Source organism: Triturus cristatus, chromosome 8, assembly GCF_964204655.1.
Source record: "Triturus cristatus chromosome 8, aTriCri1.1, whole genome shotgun sequence".
NCBI lineage: Eukaryota > Metazoa > Chordata > Amphibia > Caudata > Salamandridae > Triturus > Triturus cristatus.
Window position 1 is genome coordinate 1,131,062,763 of NC_140591.1, and position 14,731 is coordinate 1,131,077,493.

A 14,731-nucleotide genomic window follows, 5' to 3' on the forward strand; every position below is an offset into this window, starting at 1 on the left:
CCCAGTGGTGAATGGGGAGATCAGCAGCTAGATGGGTGGGAGGAGTACACCTGGAACCTGAATAGGGCTGGGCTTTCCCCACGCAATGCTGGCTCCGCCCCCTGTAGTGCGACTAATGACCCTGGCCTGTCCAGTGAATAGGGAGAGGGGCTGAGCAAAACAAAGTGCTCAAGAACCAGTTGCATCTGGTTCGCCCCTCCCCTGCACCTGGAGACAAAGGTACTCGGTGTATAAAAAGGGGCTGTGTCCCCTTACAAAATGTTCTGCTTTGGATCCTGACAGGAGGGGGCTTGCTGCTGGTGGGGCTCAGGAGGGACCGCCATGGGGGCTGCCTCCCTGCTGGAGGGCCCTGTGTGCTGGCCCCTGGGCCCTGCATTGCCCCCTTGATGCCTCCAGGACTTTTAGGGCGATTTGCTTTATTTCCCTTGCACCAGGACCTTTGCTGTCTTCTAGCGCCTGGGAGCGCTTTATCTTAATTGGCCCCTTTGATTCAGGAGGGAGCCTGTGCCGTGACTTTGCAGCGCTGGGCTGCGATCTTCTGAGGGAATCCCGACGTAGCGATTCCCCCGCATCGCGGTGCCTTGCGGGTGCCCACCCCGCTGGTCGTTTGCCTTTGGTATGCAGGTGCCCACCCTGCGTCTTCGTTCTTATTTCCTAATTAATGCGGGTGCCCACCCCGCTTATTGAAGTCCAATACGGGTGCCTACCCCGTTTATTTACTTAGTTGTATGCGCGGGTGCCCACCCCGCGACTTTGCCGGCCACCGAGATTGCTGCTCTGGGTCCCGCCGCGGCCGCCCCGGAAGTCAGGCAAGTCCGCCTGTGACAGGGGCGGGGCCGCGGCGGGACCGGAAGTAGTGCGATGGCGATGCGGGTCTCCCGTAAGCCGATGGGAGCCCCGATGTGGGAACGAGGGAGAACGGGAGCCCACCCCGCCTCCCAGAGAATGGAAGAAGAAAGCCCCGCATGCAGCAGCTGTGAGGCTGAGTCCCGGGTCCCAGGAGGGGGCCCGGGTGAAGGAGAGAGCCTCTACTGCGGAGACCCGGTAAGAGAAGGGCTGGGGGACTCCGTGCGTGTGTCGTGGGTGCCGGTCCCAGACCGGCCTATCTCATGAGCCGCCCCCCCCCCCCGCCTGATAGAGGGGGGCGCTCCAACGTCGGGGGCATTGACATTCCAGAGCCCAGAGAAGGCTCCAACGGTTGGGGCGGTGTTAGTTTTAGAGCGCTAGTGTGCTCCAGCTTCGGGGGCATTTTCTTAGTGTTCTGAGCCCACGAGGCTCCAACGCGGGGCATATTTGTTTAGAGACCAGTGAGGCTCCAACGAGGCGGGCATTCTTTATTTAGAGTCCAGAGGGGACTCCAACGCCGGCCAATATTGTTATTTCAGAGCCCTGAGTGGCTCCAGCACGTGTGCCAGTTTGTTCTCTGAGCCTACATGGCTCCAACGGTTGGCGCATATGACTTAAAGGAGCCGGTGTGCTCCAGGGGGACATGTTATTTTCTGAGCCAGATGGCTCCAACGTTTTGGCATATTGTCTCAGGGGCCACCATGCCTCCTAGGTGCCTTCCACAGCTGCGCAGCACTTAGTGCCAGCTGCAGCGTTTAGGCCCTGTTCTTGTCCCCAGCTGCCCAGCAAGTAGTGGGCAGCTGCTTCGTTTAGGTTCTGGCGCAACCTGGACTCTAATGTGATTTTGGTGCTAGGAAATGTACTGTGTAGTATGTTTTGCGCACCATGTGATTCATGCTAATGTGATTGGGTGCTAAGAAATGTACTGTGTATAGCATGTTTTGCGCACCCTGTGTTTTATACCTCTAAATGTGGTCATTTCTGCCTAGGAGGTTGTCTTACCTGTTTAGGTTGATGTTAGGGAGATTGTACTTCCCTGTGTTATGTACGCCCCTAGAGTAGTTATACTTAGGTGGTTAGGTCTAATGCGTTAGACCAAAGAGAAATTGCATAATGTGTTTATGCCCCTGTGATGGATGCAGGATAGGTTTTATACCTGTTGCTAGTGTGATGACGCTGAGGTCATTATTGCGCCAGTAGTTACTGGTTGTGCTCTACCGTGCTAATTTGTGTTACAGTTAGTATATGTCCTATATGTACAAATTGGTGATTTGTGCTAATTCTGACAGTGGTCCATGTGGCCCTGTCCCGTGTAAATAGTCCCTTGTAAAATTCTGCCCAGTGCCCGTTGGCACAGTGTAAATTGTGTGAATATTATCTAATGTGTTTTGGTATAATACAAAGGCTATTTTTATATAATACCTTGTGTGGAGTTTCCTTTGTGGTGGGCCTTGGGTGTTGTTGCTGGGTGCGCGCGCAAACGCTTTACACATTGCCTCCGGGATAAGCCTGACTGCTCGTGCCAAGCTACCAAGGGGGTGAGCAGGGGTTATCTTTGGCGTGTAACTTCCCAGCCCTGACTAGAGTGGTGGTTTCTGCCTGGCTTTGGTGCAAGCCCTAGCCAACCAGAAATCCCATTGCTAACAATATCCTTAAAACATTCCAGGATTTTGCGCAGATTAATATTTCAAATGCAGGATGTGCATAAGCCATGTTCTGTCTCTGAGACGGCGGCAGCCAGGAGACCATCTTCGTGGTGCAAGGTGAGGTGGCCTACCACGGTGCTGCGAGAGCAGAGACTGTCCCCTAAGGAAGCAGAGGTAGCGAGAGGAGGGCCTCGCAGACGGAACGGCCGCCTGCGGCCCCTGCTGCTGAGCAACCTAAAGACCTAAGGCCGCCCAGCAGGGGAAGATACCAAAGGGCTGGATACCGACATCTCCCACTGACACGCTCAAGATACTGGAGAGAGAGTCCTCTCCCACCCTCCAGGCCCCCAGTGGAGTGGTTCAGTGAGAGGCGGCACCATGATGAGTGGAGAAAGATCCGCAGGCCCCCACCTCCTGCGCTGGTAGATCCTATTGCTCATTCAGCGCCTATGCTGGCAACACTGAAGTCTCAGACTGAGGGAAAGGTATTGATAGCCACAGGAAACCCAAGGAAACACAAAGGGGACTGAAGACCCGGTTACATCCATCTGGTCACACCGAAGCATCTGGTCACTGCCCTCCTCCCTCATGAGAGACACGAAGGGGTGAGACCGACATAAACTGCTTGAGAAAGGGGTGCCAATCAACTGAGGTGAGGCTGCGACAGCTCCAGAACACAAGACCGTAGGCCAGATAAGTGAATTGAACTTGGCTGCCCCTTGGACCGGGCTGAGAGACACCCCACCGGTAATCATAATGCACCTCTAACAGACCCCCTTGCAACACACGGGACACAGAGGAGAAAGACCGAGATAGTGCTTGTGTCGCGGGCTCTCTCTCGGTCACAGCGCCCTGCCATCGCTGAACATTCTGTCAGCAAGGATTCAAGGCCGCCGAAGCAAGGGAAAATAGATCGATATACGAGGTTAGTGGGCCACCGGGCCGGAAGAGCAGACCCTGCAGATGTCAGATAATGCATTACTCCTACAAGCCATACACTCCTCCAGAGAGACCCTGGAAGTGAAAATAGGCGAGGTACGCTCGGAGGTTACTTTGCCTAGTCAAGACCATCGTAATGTCTCATGGAGGGTAGATGATGCTGAAAATCTCGCAAGGATAAACAATCTGCGCTTTGTGCATTTTCCAGAGGGTATCGAGTGTTCAAAAGCAAGGTTCTTTCTGGAAAAATGGCTGAGAGATTCCCTCCCTGCGTTGCAGTTCTCATCCTGCTTTGTGATTGAGCGGGTCCACAGAACGCAAAGTGCAGAACCGCCGACGGGAGCCACTCCCCATGACCAGTAAACGCCGGTTTCTAAAACTACAGAGATCGGGACATGATACTATAGGAGATATGAAAACAGGGTGAGATCTGACATGCTAATTCTAAAATCATGGTGTTCCCTGACTACTCCTGTGAAATACAAAAACAAAGAAGAACCTTTGACTCTGTTAAAATGGAACTACAGGCCTTCAACGTTCAGTACATGTTATTCCTGGCAAACTCAAAATCATCTTTACTGGTAAAGCAATTTTCTTCTAGGCCCTCAAAGAGGCATGGACCTGGATAGAAGAACTTTCTCCCCTGAGGCCGGGAAGAGAAGAACAGGAGCAGCAACATCATGCCTCACAAACCTGAAATTCCGAGAACAGGGAGGGGACGCCACAATGGCACCTTGAGCAGAAAGCACATTGGGACTCCCCTTCTGGTGAGGCAGCGGTCCTTAAAGTCTGGCCCCTCATCTGCCACGGAAGGGGAACTGACCCGGCTGCTGGAGAACAAAAAGCAGGCAAAGCATCAGAGAGATGCCACAGACTTGTCGGACCACGAGTTCTCATCCTAATCTGAGAGAAATCACCCGTTGCTCGTGGCAGTAACTAACTTGGAAACTGACCCCATGGCCGGTGTCTCTGCAGATCCTGACATGGCTACAGCACAAGATGAGAGAGATGACTGAATGGGCAGACTGGCCAGGCAGAGAACTGGAGGATAGAGAGTCTGCACAATACGCCTCTCAAGAGACTCTCAACACACCAGTGAGGTTGTTCTGTTCTAAACATTTTGGTATTTTTTTCCCACAGGTCTAAGACTGGTTGGTCAGTAAGCACTTGGGGTGTTTGAGTTACAGGGTGGGATCATAAACCGGGAAGGGGGATACAGACCTCCCAGTCCTGACCTGTGAGACAGTTGTCATGTTGACGTAAAGGATAAAGTGTGGTTACCACATACCGTAGGAGATTGAAAGCTGATGTGGTTTTACTCCTGGAGACGCAATTACAGGGCTCCCAATGCAAATTTCTGGGCGGAGGGCATACAAGACGTTAGCCCACCAGGGATTTAACACAGGCTCTCTAGGGGTGGCCATATTGATTAGACTGGGAGAGGAGAATCGGACCTTTGCTGCTGGTCCCTTGTTTAAACTGCACCCTGCACTTTAGCCCCAGCCCCTGGAGGGGCTTGAAAGTCCTCGCGGCGGTCACGCGACGCGGGACGTGCGTGGGTGACGACCGGGCGAAGACCGGTCCTGTCAGAGACCGATAGAGGCCAGGCTGGTCCACACCTCTTTCATCATCGCACTAAGGTACTGTGACACGGTTATAATCTTAACGAAGAGGAAACCTGAAAAGGATTTTGTAGACACTTGCCATTGACTTTGTTTTGAGGTGGATTATGATCTGACGTTACTTATTTGTAAGGAAACGAACGTGGGGCACAAAGCGCTCTGAGAAGTGTTGATAAGTTATTTTTATCCCTTGTTCTTTACTATAGTCTTGGCACTATATTCTATTCCTGGTATATGTGATTTTATTGTGATATAGTCAGTATGGGGAAGAGAAAAATGGCGAGCATTCAAAATAAAAAGCTAGCTAAATCAGGGGAACATACCCGTCAGTCCCTACTTAACTATTTAACTGGAGCTGTAGGTGCCATAGAACGGCAGATCACAACAGTGGAAGAGGCCTTAAAACCTGGAGCCGACGAGGGCGCTTTAGATTTAGTGGAAGTTAGTTCTAATCAACCGGTGGCTCAGAGAAGTATATCAGGCCTAAATGGATGTGTGGTGAACATTTCAGATCATTTGTCAGGTAGTGAGCAGGAGTATGATGTGCAAAAACAATGACCGGATAAGCGCGCCTGGAATCCTGAGAACTGTCCCAGTACTTGTGAGAACCCAGACCCTCTAATTGAGAGGTCCTCCCATAAAACCCGTAAAATGGCCCCTAAAAGGGTAGAGTCCACACCAGTCAATAAAACAGAAAACTGGGAAAAATCATTAACTAGCTCTAATATGCGTACACAGAGTGAGGTTGGAAAGTTAAAAGAAACATTGGATGCTCTGGATTTATTAATTAGAGAGAGTCTAAGTAGCTTGACTACTAGAATAGGCAATATGGAGGCAACTTTAGCTAAATGCTTGGACTTACTTCAGCCCCCAGTGCCCGAGAATATGTGTGTACCGACCCTATTGAGCAACCACGACCATCATATTAATATCACAAAGCCAAACAACACCAGCTCTGTTACAGTTACCGATAACATATTAAGATATAGGCCACCTAATATAACTCAACAAACTTCTCTTGTTAATACTGAGGTTCAACCACCCACTACTTCATCAGCTGTGATCATGCCCACTTCGATTCCAACACCATTAAATCCTAATCGTGTGCATGTGAATCAGAGGATACGACACACCACTCACTTGGACTTACCGCCAGCTGCTGCGCCCTATGTAGTAGTGTTAGTCAACGTTCCCACATTAGTAGATGGGACTTCAGAATCCTGGGACACTTTAAGGAACAAGTCCTTACAGTGGCTAGGTTCCAGGACCGGTCTAACTGAGAACTTTTTTAATGAGTTTAAGATGGCAAGGAGAGTGGGCTGGTTAGGCAGAGGCCCTAAAAAACTCCCAGGGGACTGTGTAGTGCTGTCATTTAAAACCCCCAACTTAGTAAAATTGATACTGAGTATAATTGGAGATAATCCCACGGGCGGTCCATGCATTAGTCTAGTTTCTTTAGGCTACTTTTACCAACCTATGTACAGCAACTGGGAAAATCATACTCCACTTTATAGGAGACAGTTCAATATTCCCACTCATAACCGCTTTGACAGACTTAACAATCTCGAAGCGGTTGATTGACTGAGATCAGAGAACTCCACTCAAGCTGTAAAATCTAGTGGGCTGGATGTTTCTTGTAATATGGGACCATCAATAACCAGATCCAGTGACGCAATAACCCTACCACCAGCCCAAGTAATAGTTGTAACCACAGTGCCTCCTAACCCTATAACCTTAGATACGGAGGATGTCTTGACACACCCCCATATCCCAAAGTGCATATATTCCTTTGCAGGCGGAGGGAGGCGAGGGAGGGAATGGTTGTAAAGCCAGGAAAGTTAAATGCCAGATTATGTTTTGGAATGTGGCTGGTTTAAAATCAAAAGTGACCAATAGTGTATGGATTGATTATGTATGTAATTGTGAGATATTTTGCTTGCAAGAAACATGGGCAGAGAAGCCAATCCATATGAGTGGTTATAAAACATTTCACACCCCAGCAGTAAGATCGATCCATGGTAGAGCGAAGGGGGATCTCTGCACCTATATTTCTAACCATCTAAAAACGAGAACAGTTGAACTAGTTGTTAGCAATCGATACTATCAAATCATCAGTATACACATAGATCAGGTAACATGTGTGATGATATTGAACTTTTATAACAATGCCCCTTCGGAATTGTTGGAGGGAATTCTGAGAAATTTAAATAGAGAAGTGAACAATTTGCAAACTTATCCAACTGAAGATGTTTTTGTTTTATGGGGCGGGGATTTCAACTGTTCTCTGTCAAAATGGTGATAAGGGGGTTTGTGGTATTACTTATGGAAAAGATACCAGTTTTCCACACTTTCTGCACACATCATATGGAGATCTTTTGAATGACATCATGTTTTCATGCGATATGGGGTTTGCTAACAACTTATGTTCACCAGCGGTCCCATTTAGCCCGACTTTTAATGGACGAGGCACTTTCTCTACGATAGATTTTATTCTGATACCTAGTAGATATTGCTCCCGTATTAAGAACTTTACTACCCACGATATCTCCTTTAGCGATCATTTTCCATTAAGTATTGACATCATGATGTATAAACAAGATTTTAACACGAAAGGTAAATCTATGCAGTTCCTGAAGAATATTACTTTGAGTCGGCAAAATGGGTATGCATTGAAATGGGCAAAATTGGACCCAGAGGAGTTTGTCACTAAATTAATGACGAGATGTAAAAATATGTTCTATGCTTGCCTTGATTAAAATTCTTCTCATCCCTTCATTATAGAGAGCTTCCTAGCCATCTCAAATAAAATCAAAGAAACGCTGTGGGTAAACGTAAAAAGGAATAATAATCATAGCGAAGGGTGGTTTGATTCCAAATGCACTAAGGCCTACACTAAATTTAAATACGCATTAAAGGCCAGAGAGAAGGACCAGGACCTTATTAGGAAAGCCAGAAGAAATTATAAGTGGACATTAAACGCAAGGAAGAAAAAGTTAAAAGAGGAAGCCTGGAATGCCCTACATGAGGCATCAATCGACCGAGACTCTGCTGCATTTTGGAAGGCGGTTAATGCGCCATTTTGTGTTGAAAAAGATAAAGCTACTATAGAGATCGCTATATCAGAATTAGAGTGGGTATCACACTACTCAAAGCTTTATACAAATCAAACATTAGTTGACCAGGGAACTTCGGATACTGAGCTTGACTTAGTCTCCTCCTACTTTCCAAAAATTTACATTGGATTTTACTGTGCGAGGTTAATGTGGCTATAACTGCTAGCCTGGGCGGTAAGGCCCCGGGACCGGATAGCATTCCGGTTGACCTGTTTAAAACTAATACGGCATTGTGGGGACCACTTATAACGCAACTTTTTAATGCATGCTGCTCCAGGGGGGTTTTTATCATCTTGTTATGAATCTATAATTGTCCCCATTTTTTAAAAGGGCGATAGGGTGAATCAAGCTTGTTACTGCCCAATTTCATTAATGGATTCCACAGTTAAGATAATAGGGCGTGTGATTCTAGATAGATTACAGATGTGGGCGGAGGAACATTCCATTCTAAGTAACTTACAATATGGCTTTTGCAAAGGCCTGGGCACAATTGACCAGGGCCTAAACCTACATATTCTACTAGATAAGTACACTAAAGCGAAAAAGGAAAGGCTGTTTTTAGTTTTTGTTGACTTAACGTCAGCATTTGACTGTGTCATCCATGAAAAACTTTGGGTAATTTTAGAGGGGCTGGGGGTAGATAATTCTATAATTTCCTTTCTAAGACAGCTTTACTCCGGGGCAAGGGCGAGGGTCCGTTTTGGACAGGACGGAGATTGTACCAAGAATTTCAGAGTGTCAAGAGGAGTGAGGCAAGGCTGTGTCCTAGACCCATTCCTATTCACGCTTTACATAAATGACCTAGAATCTACCTTGGTCAAGGAATGCAGGGACTTGCCACTAGCAGCAACCCGCCCTATCCCTGCACTCCTTTACGCAGATGACGCGGTCCTGATGGCCCGTACACCCCTTGGTCTCCAAAGGGTAGTAACTTCCTTTACTAATTTTATGACTAATCCGGGTCTCACAATTAATTGCTTTTAAAAGTTCTCAATGAACTGCAGGATTGGGTCAAATAAAAATAAAAATATCATTTTTATTAACAAGAAGGCATTGGAGAACACTAATTCTTTCTCCTATCTAGGGATTTTATTTGATCAATCAGGGTCTTGGAGCAGGGCAATCAAAGCCAGAAGGCTGTTATTCAGTAAATCAATGATGGCACTAACAAACTTTAGCAGAAAACTAGGCAGACGTTCCCCTGGTGAATTGTTACGCATATACAGAGCAAAATGCGTAGCGATTGCCACTTATGGAGCAGGTAATTGGGGATATGCTAATATCAACTCACTCCAGACAGCTGAAAATATTTTTCTCAGGTTTCTTCTCGCAGTACCAGATGGTACGTCAACATATATCTGTCATACAGAACTGGGCCTGCCATATTTAGAGGATGTGATTAAGATTCAGCCTGTTCTTTTGTGGCATAGGTTTTGGACTACTGATGAGTCCGCTTTTAACCGCCACATTCTGAAGGATGCATTGGGAACTGATGGGGTAAAGCATATAAGATGGTTTGAATATGTTAAAACATTTCTATGTCAAATCGGCCACGCAGAATATTACAATGACCCCTCCACTACCCAGGAAGGATCTCAAAAGCAGATGTATGCAATTCCTGAGTGAAACCAGAATCATGACGGAAATGGGCAAGACTACGGTCATAGCGCATCATCTCACTCTGATCTCCCCAACTATACAACCATACATTCTATTATTTACAAGAGACTATGATAGATTTCTGCTAACGCGGTTTAGACTGATCATATTACACAGATCCTTAAGTTTCCCTGAGGTAAATGACTGGTCGAGAACACTCTGTAACTGCCCATGCGACGACGTGTCAGCACAGTCATCTATTCATATATTGCTTTTCTGCACATTCTACTCTATACCTAGAAAAAGATGGATTGTTCCTGTGTTAAAAAGATTGGGACTGAGACGATGTCGCCCTGCATTTTTGGCGCTGCAATTTCTAGATAATGTATTCACTATTGCCTCTGTTATTGCTTTTCTTAAAAATGTTTTTAAATCACGTACTTCAATTGTGATATGATTTTTATATGTTTTTAGCCCTTGTGTATAATTTTTATTACATTTTCGGATTTCTCTTGTATGATCTATGAACTGTGCTTTTATGGTTATTTTTCTCATAATAACCGAATAAAGTTCTTTGATTGATTAGACGAACACCCCCCATTCAAAGTAGATCGATCATGAATCAACTCCAATGGGACATATGTCGCGGTAAAAGAGATGTGGGAACAGAGAGACATCATCCTGGTTAGCATATATGCCCCGCTGCAACTGCCAAGAAAAACACAAGATAAGGAAGCTGAGATAATGTTGGAGGTTGGCTCCACTATGCATATCATAGGGGAAGACTTTGACTATGTTAATCCGCGCCTGGTTCGGAGGTGACGTCTCTGGCGGAGTTTATCACAACCTTGGGACTGAGGGACCTCTGGCGTCGCTGCAATCCCAACAACCGTAAATATTCATACTTCTCAAGTACCCACAAAGTGTTCTTGAGACTGGACTATATTCTAGCCCCGACAATGAAGGTAGAGGAGACCGAGGGCAGAATATTTGGCCTGGGGTTTGTCAGACCACTCTAGCTCATGATAGGGGCTGAATCTTGTAGATCTAAGACGGGATGGAGTCTAAATTCCTGGGAACCGGAAGATGAGACAGTTGCTTGCGTAATAAGTGTGGACACGGAACTATACTTTAATGAAAACAAGGATTCGATGCAATCAGCTGTCACACTGTGGGAGTCATATAAAACTGTATTCCGACATAGGGAGTAAAACATTATAGCACACAAAAAGAAGAGAGAGGTGCAGGAGATAGAACTTGTGGAATTTGAAGGGCAAGCTCGGGGCAGAGACAGACCACTCTATTGTGCGTAAAATCTCCATAGTCTGTAGGTAATATCAGGCTTTGTCACACCAGGAGCCGAAAACGCCACTTGTATGACGCAGGCGATAAAGTGGAAAGGAGGTTGAGGCACGATGGGTACATACTAAACCGAGCGATAATGGCGACTCCTATACCTCAGTACAGGGGATTGCCAATACATTTGCACGATACTACGCTGACTTCTATAAGGCCCGTCCACTTGCTGACATGCCCCAGATAAGAGACTGCTTAGGTGGGGTGACAGCCCCAACTCTGACACCGGACGACCGACTGGTCCTAGAGGAAGAAATTACCCTATCGGAAGTAGTGGCTGCCATAGACAAAAAAAAACAGGAAAACCCCTGGCCCTAATGGAATACTGGCAGGGCTCTTTGAGAGGAACGCTGGGCACCTGGGCCCACACTTACTTAAAATGTTCACAGAGGCCAAGGTGGAGGGCATTCTCCCAGTGTATCTCCACAATGCTTCAATAGTGGGGATTCATAAGCCCGGGAAATGCAGCTCCTACTGCCCAATTTCACTTTTAAATATTGAAACAAAAGGTTTGGCCACAGTCCTTGCCATAAGTTCCCTTATTCAAAAAGACCAATCGGGCTGTCGGCCAAAGATATAAACAAGATTCAATCCCCGCAGGCTCTAAAATTGGTTGGAGACCTTTCGATCAAGAGGGGACCCTCATATATTTCTGTCCCTAGATGCCGAGAAGGCATTTATTGCCGTTCTTTGACTCTTCCTGAGGCCGGCCCTACTAAAGTTCAGGTTTGTTCCCGAGTTCTTGGCATGGACAGAGCTGCTCTATAAAGACCGGGTGGCTAGTGTGAGAGTGAATGGAGTGTTGTCCGCGGGGTTCTCCATTGAGGGGTGGGCACAAAACAGGGATACCCCCTGCCCACCTATTGTTTGTGTTTATCCTCGCATCAGAACCATTGGCTTGTGGTTTGAGCACACCCTGACATCAATCTTTTGAGACAGGGAGGGGACGATAGAGGATGAGCGGATCTCACTCTGTGCCGATGATCTCCTTCTGTATGTCACTCGCCCAAATACAACTCTCCTGGGTGTGCTCTAAATATTCGAACAGTATGGAGCCTATGCAGGCTATCGATTATCTGGGATAAATCAGGCCGATCTCCTGTGGGAGGACATCTAGATATACAAGACATCCCAGGACACATGCGTATAGACGGAGAGAGATTCAAATATTTGGGACTATACGTGACCTTGAACGTGTAGGACAGTCTCGTCCATAATATTCAGAGAATACTGCCAGACTTCCATGGAGACATAGAAAGATGGAAATCATTACCCCTGATGCTCCTAGGGAGGGCCGCCATGTAGAAGATAAAATTTCATAAACTTGGTTATATTTTTCAAAGCACATCTCATAAATTCCCAGAGGACATCTTTGCCACAGTAGAGGGAGAAGTCTGATTCTACTATGGAAATGAGGGACACCCAAGAGTGGTGTTGCAGGCACTGCAGCGCAATCAATACAATGTTGGGGGGGGGGGGGGGGGGGTTGAATAGCTCTTCCAGACATACGGCCATACTACTGGGCTGCACATTTGATAGTGATTAACGACTGGGGCCATTTACCTGAAGGCCACTCAACCTATGCATTAGAGAGACGCCAATTTCAAAGCCGCACATACTCAAACTACCTTTATGGTGGCAAGGGGGTATAGCAGTTTTGCCGCATGAATCCTTTTCTGGATTCACATGCTGTGCATTTGTTCCACCATCTAGTGGTTCGGTCCGATTGTCTTTGTTTTCTCTTTTTATTGTTTTCTTGTTTGGGGCATCTTAGGCCAACATTTGGTGCTAGGCCCATCCCTTGTGCATGGTGGCCATCTTCAGATTCTTTTTGAGGGAGAAAACCATCCGTCATCGACTGAGAAGATACCGGAGAAAGACATAAAGCTCCAGACACCTTTCACAGTCAGGGACCCAGACGGAGCAACGATGCAGATGGATCGAAATAAGGCAATGTAGGTGCCATGGAAAATACCGGTTTCAAATTTTGCCCAAATTGCCACCACAAGTTTGCACAACATGGTCCACACAACGTTTGTAACCTCTGCCTGCCGAGGGATCGCAAAGATAAATACTTCGAGGCCTGCACGGTGTTTGTGTCAAAGATGCTCAAGGCACGCCGAAAGCAAAGGGAGGACCAATACACAACCATGCTCCAAAGCCAGAAACCACTATCGCTGAGGGACTTGGGCCTCTCAAGCAACGAGGACGACCAGGGAGTGGCCGCAGAATCGACACAAGGAGGGTCAGACGTCGAGATCCTCAAAGGGGATGCCGAGAAGAGGCGTTCCGCGAAGAAGGCGACTAAGGACACAGAGAAGAAGACGGACAAGGTAAAACCCTCTCCCGTCAGAAACCAAGGACCCCAAAAAGAAGTTGCAAAAGGCAGCCCAGACATCGAAGAAAACAATGACCGAGGGTCAGCTGTGACCAAAAGAAACCCACGGATCCCACCCCAGGGATACCGACTAGGGAGGATCGTCGAAATTGATGAAGGCAGGCGTCAAACAAGGGGCCACAAAGGGAAAAACCACACCATCGGAGGCCGAATCCACCACACCCTCGGAAAGAGAATGATAGAGAGGGAGGCAGCAACGCAATGGCACATTGCAAACTCCAATGCCCTCCTCACCAGATATGGCCACCTACAATGGGATGACATCAAAGAACTGATGAACAAGCTCCCAGAAGAGGATACGAAAATAGCAAAATCCATCATACAGGAGGGAAAAAACCTAGCGAACATCTGCCTGAAATCAGCCCAAGACGCAGCCGATACAGCCAGCAGACAAATGTGCACAGCACAACATTAAGAAGGCACGCCTGGCTCCGAATCTTTGGCTTCAAGCAAGAGGTCCAAACATCAATAATTAACAAACCCTTCACAGGAGACGCTCTGTTTGGAAGTGAGGTAGATGAATCTCTTCAGCAAATAAAGAAGGACAATGAGACTGCCAGAGCTATGGGAGCCCTTCCACAGAGAGCACCTTCAAGAGAGGAGGTTTTAACCTCAGAAGACCCACAGGAAGGGGAGTCTTCTCAACAGGTCAACAGCAAAACAGGGCAGCGGACAGCAATTAATTCTGCATTCCGGATACCAAGCCTGGCAACAGCAACCAAAGCAGCCCTTTCGTGGCAGGGGAAGAGGGGGAGAAGCAAACTTAAAGTGACGTGCCCACTACAGAATACCCCCACAAAACACCAGTGGGAGGCAGAATAGCGCATCACCTACTTTAATGGGAAAACATCACCACAGACAGTTGGATTTTAAATGTGGTATGCCACGACTATTGTATAGAACTAGCTAACAAACCCCCATCAAATCCACCAAAGAAGAAAAGGTTCTTAAGAGCAGAACTCTTACAATTAAAACAGGAAATAAAGGAACTCCTACAAAAGCAAGCAATAGAAATGGTACCAAGGAGGGAACACTACAAAGAAAACTATTGACCTTACTTCTTGGTACCAAAAAAAGATGTCAACAAAAGGAGGGATAGATGGGTAGGTTTAACGAGGTCCAGTGTACATACCCAAGCAACTAGTAAGACAAAAAGGGTACAAAGTTCCTCAGATAAGTTAAGCAAAAGTAGTGATTTCAGCACAAAATGTC

At 47.0% G+C, this 14,731-nt stretch overlaps 1 protein-coding gene across 1 annotated transcript in view; it reads left to right on the forward strand.

Annotated features, from left to right (window-relative positions):
- The window catches only part of LONRF2 (LON peptidase N-terminal domain and ring finger 2), a 264,732-nt gene that overhangs the window by 190,151 nt on the left and 59,850 nt on the right, over window positions 1–14,731 (forward strand). The window lies entirely within an intron of this gene.